This window comes from Apodemus sylvaticus, chromosome 16 (genome assembly GCF_947179515.1).
Source record: "Apodemus sylvaticus chromosome 16, mApoSyl1.1, whole genome shotgun sequence".
NCBI lineage: Eukaryota > Metazoa > Chordata > Mammalia > Rodentia > Muridae > Apodemus > Apodemus sylvaticus.
In genome coordinates, this window is record NC_067487.1 from 61,501,074 (window position 1) to 61,514,157 (window position 13,084).

At 45.8% G+C, this 13,084-nt stretch overlaps 1 pseudogene; it reads right to left on the minus strand.

The window, feature by feature from the left end:
* Window positions 1-537: 537 nt before the first annotated feature.
* Window positions 538-700, minus strand: LOC127667181 (uncharacterized; annotated as a pseudogene).
* Window positions 701-13,084: the final 12,384 nt, after the last annotated feature.

The window sequence follows — 13,084 nt, forward strand, 5'->3', positions numbered from 1 at the left end:
GCGCCTCTGAAATCCGCAAGGAAAGCAGGTGATAAAGCGAGGAAGCTGGAGGCTTTCTTCCTTCTGGTTTCCCGGTTTCCCGGGGTTTCGCGGCCTCGCCTATTTGCTGTATTCCTGTTAGGATGAGGACTTGACCTGGTTCTTTCAACTGCCTCAGCCAGCTCTGGGTACCCAGCCACTGGGTGCCCAATGTGCGCTTACTGAGTTTAATCATCTCTGAAGACATCTTAGGAAGTTGAGAGGGGAAAGGAGCTTGGGTGTACTGTAAATGGATGTCTATTCTGTATTAATACTCAAAAGGGAAAACAAACAAATAAATAAATTAACCCAACTGGGACGTGGTAAAAGAATTTACTGGGTACTGTATGCTCTTCGTCATAATACTGGAGCTTAAATTCCAGAATTCCCCCCACCCTTGCAAAGCCCTTCTCCCCAGTGTGTTTGCATTCAGAACCTCAAAATATTTTCTTAAAGCCTCCCCGTGTTTAAAGCTTTAGAGTCACAAAATTTATATCCACTCTGGGCCTGAAACAGCACATAAGTATGACTTCATTTTCAAAACTAGGAAAACAAATATGTGTTCTACACATACAAGTCAGGGCAGATATGGTTTAAAATGTAAAACTGGTTTTCTCAGAGTGGCTTTTTTTCTGATTTCCATTTTCTACACTTGATCTTAGCCAAAAGGCCGAGAAGTGATGATCTCCATTTTCTATTTTACTAAAAGCATCTATTTGTGCTGTAACAAAATTTAGATTTTTTTCCCCCATGGGTAAAAAAATACCCATTTTAAGTTACTACTTTTTTCCTTTTTTTTTTTTACTTCTATTTGAGCACTGCCTTATTTCTTCCTGTTTATCACGGATTGTTCTCTGAATTCCCTGTGTTATTTTAACTCTTAACTTTGGGAAGATAATCTGTGAGTGAAGCTGGTTCCCTGACTGACAGGCTCTGTATTCCCTACAGGATGGGTATCAGTGTCTCTTCTTGTTGATAAAACAGGCGAGCGGGTGACTGTTATCTCTGTGCCTTGGTTCCATTTCTAAATCCGATTCATGCTGCCTCGCCATAGCTGTACTCTGCCTTTAAGCCAAGTACTTTTAGTCACGCTTGCTTCCTGCTTCTAACTAGCACCTGCAAAAAGATGGAATCTGAAAATCCTCAGATTGAAAAGACTCCAGAGCTAGACACACTTGGAGAAAACCGTGGCGGGCGTGGCGCCTCCGCGGAGGGCGTGGTGCTTCCATGGCGGGCGTGGCGCCTCTTGAGTTGGACTCTTCGGCGCACTCCTAGATTTTTGGAATCACTTTCACCAGCAAGAAGGGAAGACAGGAAAGCACTGTCTTTCTCGTCTGTGGTGGCCTCGCTCTGGAGCTCTCTCCTCTGTGACATCTGACCCGTCACTGGACGCAACCAGCTGGCCGAGGATGCAGTGACATTTAGACTCATTTCTCTGATCTCACCGCGTCCTCCGTGACCTGTCATGAAGATCAATCGCAGCAGAAAAGGCCACCCTGTGAGAGAGAAATTGTTGTCATCTTGGTAGGTTTGATTATGTGAAGAGAAAGGGCAGAGGCGAGCACGAAGAGGTTGGCTTGGGAAACAGTATTCTTCCATGGGCTTTCCATTAACTCCTGTGTCCACTGAGTCACTAAACACACGTATATCATGTTCTCCTATGTGCCGGGGAAATTGTTTCATATGCCCTGGCTACAGCCAGAGGTGAACCAAATCCTGCTGTATTTCTGAATCCACAATATGCTGAAGTCATTTCCTAGTCATTGTTAGTATAGTTTTAGTTTTCCTAATGGCACAGATATAAAAGCATGCATCCAAAATAGAAAAGAGCAATGTTGGAGCTTTGCAATGAAGTTCAGTTACAACTGAGTGCGTGCCTCAAGAACACCAGCATGGCCCAGAAGCCCTGTGCTCCAACTCTTAGCTCCGTACTCGATGACTGTAGTCCTGGGCTCTCAGGGAGGGCGAGCAAAGGCTCAGCACCACTTCTGACCTTGAAGTGTCTTCAGGAAAAGAGAAAGAACAAGCACTTGCAACAGGGACAGGCTCACGACTGGACTCCATGAGTCGGCCATCATCACAAGATCACCGTCACCTGTCACCTTCCTCGTGATGAGAGCAAACGCTAAGGGGAGGAGCGTGCGCAATGACCTGGGGAGCATGCGCAAAGACCTGGAGTGCACAGAGGCTGCGGGAGAAGGCTGGAGACTTAGAGCCAGTGGAGGGACAGGGGGTGGATGGAGGCCTCTTGAGTCATGCCGCTATGGGTTGGATGTGAAATGTCCCTCCTAGAATCATGAGGACAGTCGGCCCCCGTGGGTGGAGGTATTTGAGGAGGTTGTAGAACCTTTTGGGGATGGGCCTGGCTGGCAGACACAGGGCGGGTGAGGGGCTTGAATGCTAATGGGCCAGCTGGGTTTCTGGTCCAGGCTCTCTGCTTCCTGCTCTTTCACAACAGGAAGAGTCCCACTGATGAGAACAATAATCGACACTCATGCTAACCAAGTTGGACCTTGTCCAGAGGAGTTGCTGGTGATCTGTCAATGTCCTCAACTGCCCTGAAGGTAGACCCCTCACATCTTCCTGTGAGTTCTGTTAAGATATTACTTGGCCTCTCCGCCTTCCCTTTCTGTATCCCACCACATGCCAGCCAGAGTGGTCACTTAGAATATGCCTGCCACTGAAACCATTTCGGACTCTAAAACCTTCATGGCTACCCACTGTATGCAGGATTCGGCCAGTTTTCTCAGTGTGGGCAGGAAGCATCGAGGTCTCTGACCGTCAGCCTACCTGCCTGGGGTCCCCTTACTCTCCTCCACCGTCCCTGTATCCAGGGCCCCGGGACCACTTGTTTGCAAGTTCCCGAGTGCTTTCGGGGACCTCTTTGAGCTCCTCGGCTCAGAGCCTTGTCAGTCCCGCGTCTTCCAGGAAGTGTGTTTTCAAACACACTCTTGCTAGCTCAGAGCCTTCGTCGTGTATTTGTTACAAGCTGCTTTTGCCACCGCGACCCACAAATCTGCTCCTTCGCACAGGCTCCTAGCCTCTCTGGAGTTGGGGGTACATCTTCTTGTCTTTCTACTTCTATAGTAGCTGCCACAGACCCGTGTGGTGGCGGTGCTCACATAATGATGAATTGCAGTACGTTGTGATAAAGCAGAGCTACTTAAAAGGAATTCCAAGAAAACTAGGACATCTGGGGATCCTCCCGCACTTTAGCTCTACCCCGGGAGAGGCATCGTCTTTTCTCCTCACACAGAAGGGCTCTCTGTGTCCTAAGAGGTACCAACAGCATCCTCCGCACTCTGGACATCAATGAGGGAAATCTTCCTTTTGTGAGGACCCATTGGACAACAGAAGAGTGGGGACCAAGCCCCAAGGTGGTTTCCCCCATGCCCACATTCTTAGGGTTTTTTCTTTGTTTGTTTGTTTGTTTTTTGCTTTCTGATGGGAGGAACCTGGCGGGCTTTGGAGGAGAGAGCCGAAGGGCAGGGCAGTTCCTGTCCATCTGGCCTGTCACAGAGCCCAGGAAATGGCAACTGAGATGTTTCACTATAATCAAATAATCCCCAGCACTGAAGCAGCAGGCTGCGGATAAGAACGTGAGGACAGAGTGGGGTAACTCCAAGACTGGAAGGAAATCAAATCATTCCCTTTCTGTCCTTGCCCCACCCCCTTCCTGTTACTTTCTATTTTCTTTTTCAGAAACCGGCCCCTGCCAGGTGTTTAAAGCCTCTGGCCCAGGGCCTGCAGGCTCACGGACATCAGACATTCACAGGTTTGTCAATTCCCAAGCTTAATTACTGTTATCGACTTTCTGGATTTTCATAAATTCAACTCACTGAGTAATGAGGTTAATAAAACCGGTGAACTCCTTTGCAGTGTACACAGACTATTTCTATAAAAATGCCAAGGCTGTGATTAGCTCAGATTTAATCATCTTTTCTACCATCTTATAAATGTTTCTAATGAACTGATTGGCTTTCCAAGGGGGGGGGGGGCTCTGCTTAGCCTGTTAGGTTTTATTCCTCTGGGTTTGATTAGTGTCTGTGTATTTATAGCTTCGAACATTTCTGCAGTGAATTATTTCCCTAGTGAGTACGTATCTGAAATTCAACAAATCAGATGGGCTAGAAGTCCTGACAGGAGGAAGAATAGCTCTGGCCAACCGAGTGCCTGGAAGTCACTGCTCTTCTTTACCTCATTATAAATGTTTGTTGTCCAGTATTAGGTAACTGGGTCCCCAGAGCCCTAAATAATGCAACATATCGGAGTGCAGGAATTTATTTTATTATTTTTTTGTTTTGTTTTTTGTTTATCAAAACAGGGTTTTTCTGTGTAGTCCTGGCTGTCCTGGAACTCACTCTATAGACTAGGCTGGCCTCGAACTCAGAGATCTAACAGCCTTGCCTCAATCTGGGAATAAAGATGTGTGCCTGGCAGGGTGTTTTTGCTTGTTTGGTTGGTTAAGAGTTTTTGTTTTGTTTTGTTTGTTTTTGCTTGTTTGTTTGTTTTTAGTAAAGGACTAGCTTTAAAACTTTACAATCTGGGCAGTAGTGGCACACACCTGTAATCCCAGCACTTGGGAGGCAGAGGCAGGCGGATTTCTGAGTTCGAGGCCAGCCTGGTCCACAGAGTGAGTTCCAGGACAGCCAGGGCTACACAGAGAAACCCTGTCTCGAAAAGCCAAATAAAAAACAAAAACAAAAACTTTGCATATGCTGGGCAGTGGTGGCACACTGGGATTAAAGAATCCCAGCACTTGGGAGGCAGAGGCAGGCAGATTTCTGAGTTGGAGGTCAGCCTGGTCCACAGAGTGAATTCAGGATAGCAAGGGCTACACAGAGAAACCTCATCTTGAAAAACCAAAAAAATTAAATAAATAAAAAAAATTTTTTAAATTTAAAAAAATTAAAAAAATAAAAAACATAAAAAATAAAAATTATTATTAATAATAATGATAAAAAATAAAACTTTACATATTCATTCAATAAACATCATGACTCAAACTGCACACAAATAGTAGAGACAAAAAAAGAGTCAAATAGATACTGTTGTGGGACCCACTGGCTTCTTAAACTTACAAACTCATAGGACAAGCAGACCTCAGACCTTTAATTTTTGTTTTGTTTCAAACAACATCTTGATAGTTAGCCCAGGCTAGCCTTGAACTCCTGATCCTATCTGAGTCTCCTAAGTATATAGGGTTCCAACAGCCATTTGACTTGTTTTCAGTCACACATAATAATTAGTAATTGATCAGCTTTTTGTTTGTTTGTTTGTTTGTTTGTTTTTTGGATTTGTTTTTTTTTTCCGAGACAGGGTTTCTCTGTATAGCCCTGGCTGTCCTGGAACTCACTCTGTAGACCAGGCTGGCCTCGAACTCAGAAATCCGCCTGGCTCTGCCTCCCAGAGTGCTGGGATTACAGGCGTGCGCCACCACCGCCCGGCAATCAGCTTATTTTTTACAGACAAAAAAAAAAAAAAAAAAAAGAGGCTTCATCAGATCATATTTTAAAATCTGGTTTTATTTAAAATACAAGTAAGCCATAGGCATGGAGGATACTGTTTGCTTTTAGGGGTGGAAACTATACTAAAAAATAGCAAATCCTTTGGATCAAATTTCTGTCCCGTTGAAAAGCTTGCCCCCATACCAAGAAAAACCACTGTTGGTTAAAAAAAAAAATGGGGATAGTGTACTAAAAAATAGCAAATCCTTTGGATCAAATTTCTGTCCCATTGAACAGCTTGCCCCCAAACCAAGGAAAAAACACTGTTGGTTAAAAAAAAAAATGGGGATGGAGCAAAATCGAGCAGGAGAAAAATGAGGGTCATTTCAAGGGTAAAATCTGTGGTTACTGGGAACAGTGCATTTAATGAAAGCACCACATATGGAAGTTACAAGAAATTGAAGGTGGTTTCAAATTGATCGCGTGGGTCAGGCTCCTATGAACTGAGACAGCACAGAGGCTGGCCAAGCTGCAGAGCTGGGGTGGGGTGGGGCGGGGCCGGGGGCGGGGGATGGTTCTTTGCATACTCTTTCTATAATCTCAACCTGCAGACAGCTTCTGAGGGCCAATCAGTGCTGGAGAAACTCCAAGGACGCCTGGACGGACATTCTGAGATGGCCCTGTCTTAAAGTGATGCTGGAGACACACACACTGGGCACCAGACCCACCCAGGAGGCACCAACCCAAGGGGAAGACCTCCCAGCGTCACTAGAGGATGTAGTTGTGCTCCTGTGACTCACTGTTCTAAGCACCTTAGTTGTTGTTGGCTTTTGTTTGTTTGTTTTGTGCCTTTCAATGGTTATTTGATCAAGCACCGCCTTCTAACTCCATCTTAGAGAACTGAAAACTACAGCACACGCAAGTACAACTCTTCAGCTGCTGACTCCAAGCAGAGTGCACAAGGAACCTCCGTTTGTAACCTTGGATGCCAGGGGTGACAGGTACCTTCGGAAGATTATAGATTCCACCCTGGGGCCCAGAGGAACTTCTTGTCTATGGTCTTCAGTCTACTAAGAGATTTCCTCTCTTGTTAGGTTGCCATAGAGTTTGGAGAGGCAAGTCTTGGTTCATCCACCCTCTGAAAGAGTCAACATTACTGAGGCTGGAGCCAGGAAGAAGCTTTAATGACAATAATATGAGGATAAAAACACTCCCAGAAAAGGAATATTTGGGAGCCAGAGACAGGATTCAAACATAGGCAAAGCCCATTCCCAGGTCACTAGGATCCAGGAGAGGCTCACTGGAGAGGTGATGTGTGGAATCCGTGGAATCATGAACCACTGGGTGATGTTGAGAAAATATGTGCTCACAACCAGAACAAGGAAGAAATATCTGTGGGAAGAGCCTGCAGAGGGTGGCCCCTGGATGTAGGAGGCACAGGGAGGAAGGGCCCAGCATACCTAGTGCCCAAGAGAGATGGATGCTGCAGCCAAGACTGGGGCTGGGTTTCTCGGGGTACCACACTGCCTGCCTTCTATGAGGCAGACACTTTAGTCTGTTCCATCTCCTGCTCCCCGGAGAATGGGATCGTTACACAAAGCCATGTCACTGGGAGGAGCTGGGATTTAGATAAAATGGCTAGTATCTTAGTTAGGGTTTCTGTTGCTGTGAGGAGACACTATAACCTCAGCAACTCTTTTTTTTTTCTTTTTTTTTATTAGATATATTCTTTATTTACATTTCAAATGTTGTCCCCTTTCCTGGTCTCCCCGAAAATCCCCTAACCTATTCTCCCCACCAACCCACCCCTCCCCCCTCCCTGCCTTGGCATTCCCCTACACTGGGCCATCCAGCCTTCTCGGGGGTCAAGGGCCTCTCCTCCCTTTGATGTCCAGCAAGGTCATCCTCTGCTGCATATGCATCTGGAGTCATGGGTCCCTCCATGTGTACTCTTTGGTTGGTGGTTTAGTCTTTAGGAGCTCTGGGGGTACTGGGTGATTCATATTGTTGTTCCTCCTACGGCACTGCAAACTCCTTCAGCTCCTTGAGTCTTTCTCTAGCTTGTCCATTAGGGACCCTGTGCTTAGTTCAATGGTTGGCTGAGAGTTTCCCCCTCTCTATTTGTCATGCATGGGCAGAGCCTCCCAGGTGGCAGCTATATCAGGCTCCTGTCAGCAAGCACTTGTTGGCATCCACAATAGTGTCTGGGTTTTGTAACTGTATATGGGATGGATCCCTAGGAGGGGCAGTCTCTGGAGGGTCTTTCCCTCAGTCTCTGCTCCATACTTTGTCTCTGTATCTCCTGCCATGGGTATTTTGTTCCCCCTTCTAAGAAGGACCAGAGTATCCATACTTTGTTCTTCCTTCTTCTTGAGCTTCATTTGGCCTGTGAATTGTATCAGGTATTCTGGGCTAATATCCACTTATCAGTGAGTGCATACCATGTGTGTTCTTTTGTGATTACCTTACTCAGGATGATATTTTCTAGTTCCATCCATTTGCTTAAGAATTTCATGAATTCATTGTTTTTAATAGCTGAGTAGTATTCCATTGTGTAAATGTACCACATTTCTGTATCCATTCCTCTGTTGAGGGACATCTGAGTTCTCGCCAGTTTCTGGCTATTATAAATAAGGGACCTCAGCAACTCTTAAGAACGATTGTGGCTGGCTTACAGTTCAGAGGTTTAGTCCATTGTCATGTTGGAAAGAATGGCAGTTTGTAGCCTGATGTTGTGCTGGAGAGCAGTTGAGAGTTCTACATCTGGATCAGCAGGAAGAAAGTGAAACACTGGTCCTGGCTTGAGCATCTGAAACCTCAAGGCCTGCCCCCCCAGTGACACACTTCCTCCAACAAGGCCACACCCTTCCAACAAGGCCACACCCACTCCAACCAGGCCACACCCACTCAACAAGGCCACACCCACTCAACAAGGCCACACCCACTCCAACCAGGCCACGCCTCCTAATAGTGCCACTCTCTATGGGCCTATGGCAGTGTGTGTGTGTGTGTGTGTGTGTGTGTGTGTGTGTGTGTGTGTGATTTTTATTCCAACCACCGAAAGTAGTAATGCAATCTTCTATCAAGACTAATTGCTGTGGTAGGTAGTTCATCCCCTAAATATGTCCTTGGAAACACTAAGCACATCACAGGAAGGGAGATGAGAAGTGAGCAGAAAACCTAAATTCCATCTATAAGAAAAATTGCTTTGAACTTTCTTCCCCACTCTATGTGGTGAAACACTGTCTCAAAAAGGGAGATGGGTCCCGGGGAAAGCTCTAAGGGTAGCACTGTGGGGGGCAGAGATACAAAGGTGGCCCTCTGCTGTTCTGAAGCAGCCTCACATGGGGAGGGAGGGTAAGAGGACACAGTGGCTAACAGGTCACCTGCTGACATGAGCTGCTTATCTCAGTGTCTGAACCAAGTGGAGGGAGAAAAGAAAACTAAAACCAGAATTTTAGCCATCTTTCCCCCAGTCAGGGTGCCAAGTACCAGGTAGGTGGGTAATCATGACAGAGCCCATTTCAGGTAAGGCCCATATGAGGAGTAGGAGACAGCCACACCATAGAGGGTCTTCCAGGTGAGGCTGGGGTGAGACCAGGCTTGGTGTGTTAGGAAATGGACAGCAGAGAATGGGGGTGGGGGTATACATGATGTAAGCTTGAACTAGTACCTGCCTCTCAGACAGGGATGAAATCATGGGGCTATGCGTTGTTTATAGCTCATCTTCCAGAAGAAGAAGGCTTTGTGAGGTACCATCAAAGTCACACTGTCTTGGGATTTCCTTGGCTCCCAGAGATCATATGTGTGACTATGTGTGGTTGTCCCATCCTGGTAGCACATAGCCTGTGAATGGTTGAATATAGGTGGGTAAGCAACTATTATATACCTTTTCAGTCACTCCACAGAGAGGCCAGAAGGCAGAAATAAGAAGGTCAGTGATTTTCAAGCAGGCACACCTGCACAAAAGCTGAGGAGGCCTGGGCTTGCTTCCCCTGGCTTGCTCAACCTGCTTTCTTATAAAACACAGAACCACCAGCCCAGCAATGGCGCCACCCATAACGGGCTGGGCCCTCCCCCTTCAATCACTAATTAAGAAAATGTCTCACCTCAAGATCTTATGGAGACATTTCTCGACTGATGTTTCATGCTTTCAGATAACTCTAGTTTGTATCCAGGTGACGACGTGAGACCGGCCAGCACAGATGGCATGCTGAACGGAAAAGTTAGGACACCAAGGGTCCAGAGGAAAACCCACAGCTTAATTATGAGTACCGGTTATTTGCAGGGGAAAAGTTTGTGGTGAATTAGGTTGTACTGACTGCATAAACAGTTCAATGAATAGGCACATATGAATATTAAGGGTTGGGAGCTGACCCTGGTCTTAAGTGTGTATAGTACCGATAAGGGGAAAGAGTTGGAAATGGTTTCTATTTGACTTGAAGAAGGCTTTTGTAAGGCTCTACAGAGATCACTGCTCAGGCTTGTCACCTGCTAAGTTGAACGTCTACATATGGGGTGTTTGGCTACTCTGTCTTCTACATCATCTGTTGCGTCTTTAATGGCTCCTGAGAACTATGAAAACAAAAAACAATAGGTAACTAAAATGTAAAATATCATTTATTTTAAGGCATTTGCCAAAACCAGAAATAAAACAGCCAACATCAGAGCAAATAAAAACTACCTTATAACTAACATTCCGCTGGAGCTGTGGACATCATCACATATATCTTTTTTTTTCTTGGTTTTTTGGATTTGGTTTTTTCAAGACAGGGTTTCTCTGTATAGTGCTGGCTGTCCTGGAACTCACTCTGTAGACCAGGCTGGCCTCAAACTCAGAAATCTGCCTGCCTCTGCCTCCCAGAGTGCTGGGATTACGGGAGTGTACCACCCACACCCAGCCATCACATTTATTTTACAGTAGGTTTTGTAAAAGATTAAATTAATAGATAAATAAATAAACAAATAATCCACTGGGTAGTTAAATACACTGTGTCCTCAGCAACTGTCCTCATGTCTGACACCCCAAGAGTATACAGCAGGTGCTTAATGAATGAGTGATTGAATTGTGTTCAGAGAGATGACGTCATTTCTTTGTTGTTTAGGTGAGGAGGCTGACACAGCGCTAAGGGAGACTGTCCTGCCACTAACAGGAGATGAGACTGGACTAGGAAATGAGGAGCCGGCCTGATAACCTTACCCTGCAACTGACGAGCCATTGCGCCTTGCTGTAACATCTGCTAGGACATCTTTGGGAATTATTTAGATGGAGGGAGGGTGATATTTTTTCCTGCCAAAATACTGATTGAATATTTAAAGCTTATTCTACAGGGTGGTAAAAAGTCAGATATATAAATATTGGTCTAATTTCATCAATGCCTTCCCAGTATGCCCTGCTTGGTGATAGTGGGAAGGAACGGATAAATGCTCAGAAGAGAGCATGTATGGCCCAGGTTATACACAGTAACCCTGAGCTCAGTCACTTTTGAGGGGTTTAGTCTTCCACCTGCCGTTACTATTGAAGCCATGTACTGTTCCCAGTCAGAGCCAAGTCTTTCTTTACAATTAGTCTTTACTGAGGCTGGTCCTGGTCCTGCATATCTTTAATCCCAGCACTTGGAAGGCAGAGGCAGGAGGATCTCTGTGAGTTTGAAGCCAGCCTGGTCTACATAGTGAGTTTGAAAAGAGCCATAGAGAAACCCTGTTTCAATAAAGCTGAAACAAGATGAAATTGTTCTTTATTTTGCTTGGTTTTATTTGTTTACAGCCATGCTGCTTATCAGTCATCTTTTGAAGTTGGATATAGTTAACAAGTAGGCATTTTTTTTTCTATCTGCCAGGAGAGCATATTGTTTAAAAGGTTGAACAATGACAATCTCGTCCTGATTCCTGGAGATGGAATGCTACCTGTTGTCAACGGTGCTGGTGACCCACGGTGCTTGTTTTATATCCTGGGAATTGAGGGTTGGTTTTCAGAGATGCTAAGAATGCAGTCCAGCAACCTGGCACCCAGGGCTTCAAGGAGCCCAGTCGCAATCCCATATTCCCTTGACTATGCAGATCCTTTGGGCTCCACTGCCAGGAGATCTTTCTTATACTATGTCCACCATGGTGGTGCTATTCTTGCTGCCTAGTGTGCACAGAAGAACAGTGTGTCATGGGGACACGAGATGTTGCCATCTTCCACATGAACTCTGTAGCATCACAATGTTTAAAGCTTCACACACAGCACACGCCCATGCATGAACATATACATGCATGCATGCACATACATATACACAGACATATACATACAGGCATGCATGCATGCAAGCATGTACACACACACACATAAACGAACATGTGTATGTGTGAAAGCTCCCTACATGATATAATTTGTGTGGTGTTGCCTATGTTGTTATCTGATGGTAATAATAATTTTATGCTGCATAAATCAAACTACCACATTATGCACACTAAATATGTATTTGTCAACTTGGCCTCAACATTGGGAGAGAGAAGAATGGTTAAAATACCCATTTCTTTGTTTTTTTCCTGTTTCCTATACCTGCTTGATGGGCATCGGTTCAAATCTGTTTTCCCCCCTCATCTCTCCTAGAACACACACAGTATCTGGCACATGGTAGATGCTTATTAAAGATGTTGACTCAAGAATGTGTGAGTGGCGCTGGGCAGTGATGGCGCACGCCTATAATCCCAGCACTCTGGAAGGCAGAGGCAGGGGGATTTCTGAGTTCAAGGCCAGCCTGGTCTACCAGAGCTACACAGAGAAACCCTGTCTCAAAAAAAAAAAAAAATGTGTGAGTGGTCAGACTAATGATTCTTTTTCCCTACTATTACAACCAGAAAACTTTCTTTCATCCAGCTATCTGAATATGGTTTCTTGTTTTGTCATCCTTTTTTAAAAATAAATATCTCCCTCCCCCCGCCCCCCCCCCCGACACACATCTACTCAGCACCACCACCACACACACAGTCCATCTAGGAAGTAGCTAACCCACAAACAACAAGGCTTACAGAACAGCATCTAATGGGAAATCAAATTCTTAGTGACCATGGATTTGAGCCCTGCCACCCAGTCTTCAGCTGGACACCATCGTCTGAATCACTGTTCACAGCATTCTCAGGAACTCTTACTGAACCTCATACTGTACAGAGGGGGGGTGGACAGTTCCCTGACTGCTCATGCAGGGAGCTAAGGATGAGAAATGGCAAGCCAGAGGTCTCACAGGAAGCTCCAACCGTACACTGCCCGTGACCCGGCCTGCAGGGCAGGCAGGCTTAGCAGAGCGGGCCAAAATCCCGACCTCATGAGCACATTTCAGACACACTCATGTAAAGAGTGGTCTACGTGTCTAACTCATTACACTAGTGTCCTGCTGCTGTGTAACAGATTACAGCAAACGTGGTGATGTAAAATACCTATTCTTAAACAGTCCCGGAGGCCTGGAGGCCTGGAGGCCTGGAGGCCTGGAGGCCTGGAGGCCTGGAGGCCTGGAGGCCTGGAGGCCTGCATCTGAGTGTCAGCATGGTTTTGTGCCCTCTGGGGTCACAGGGGGAGAATCCATTTCCCAGCTTGCCCAGAATCCAGAAGCTACCTATATTTGTATTACTCCCCT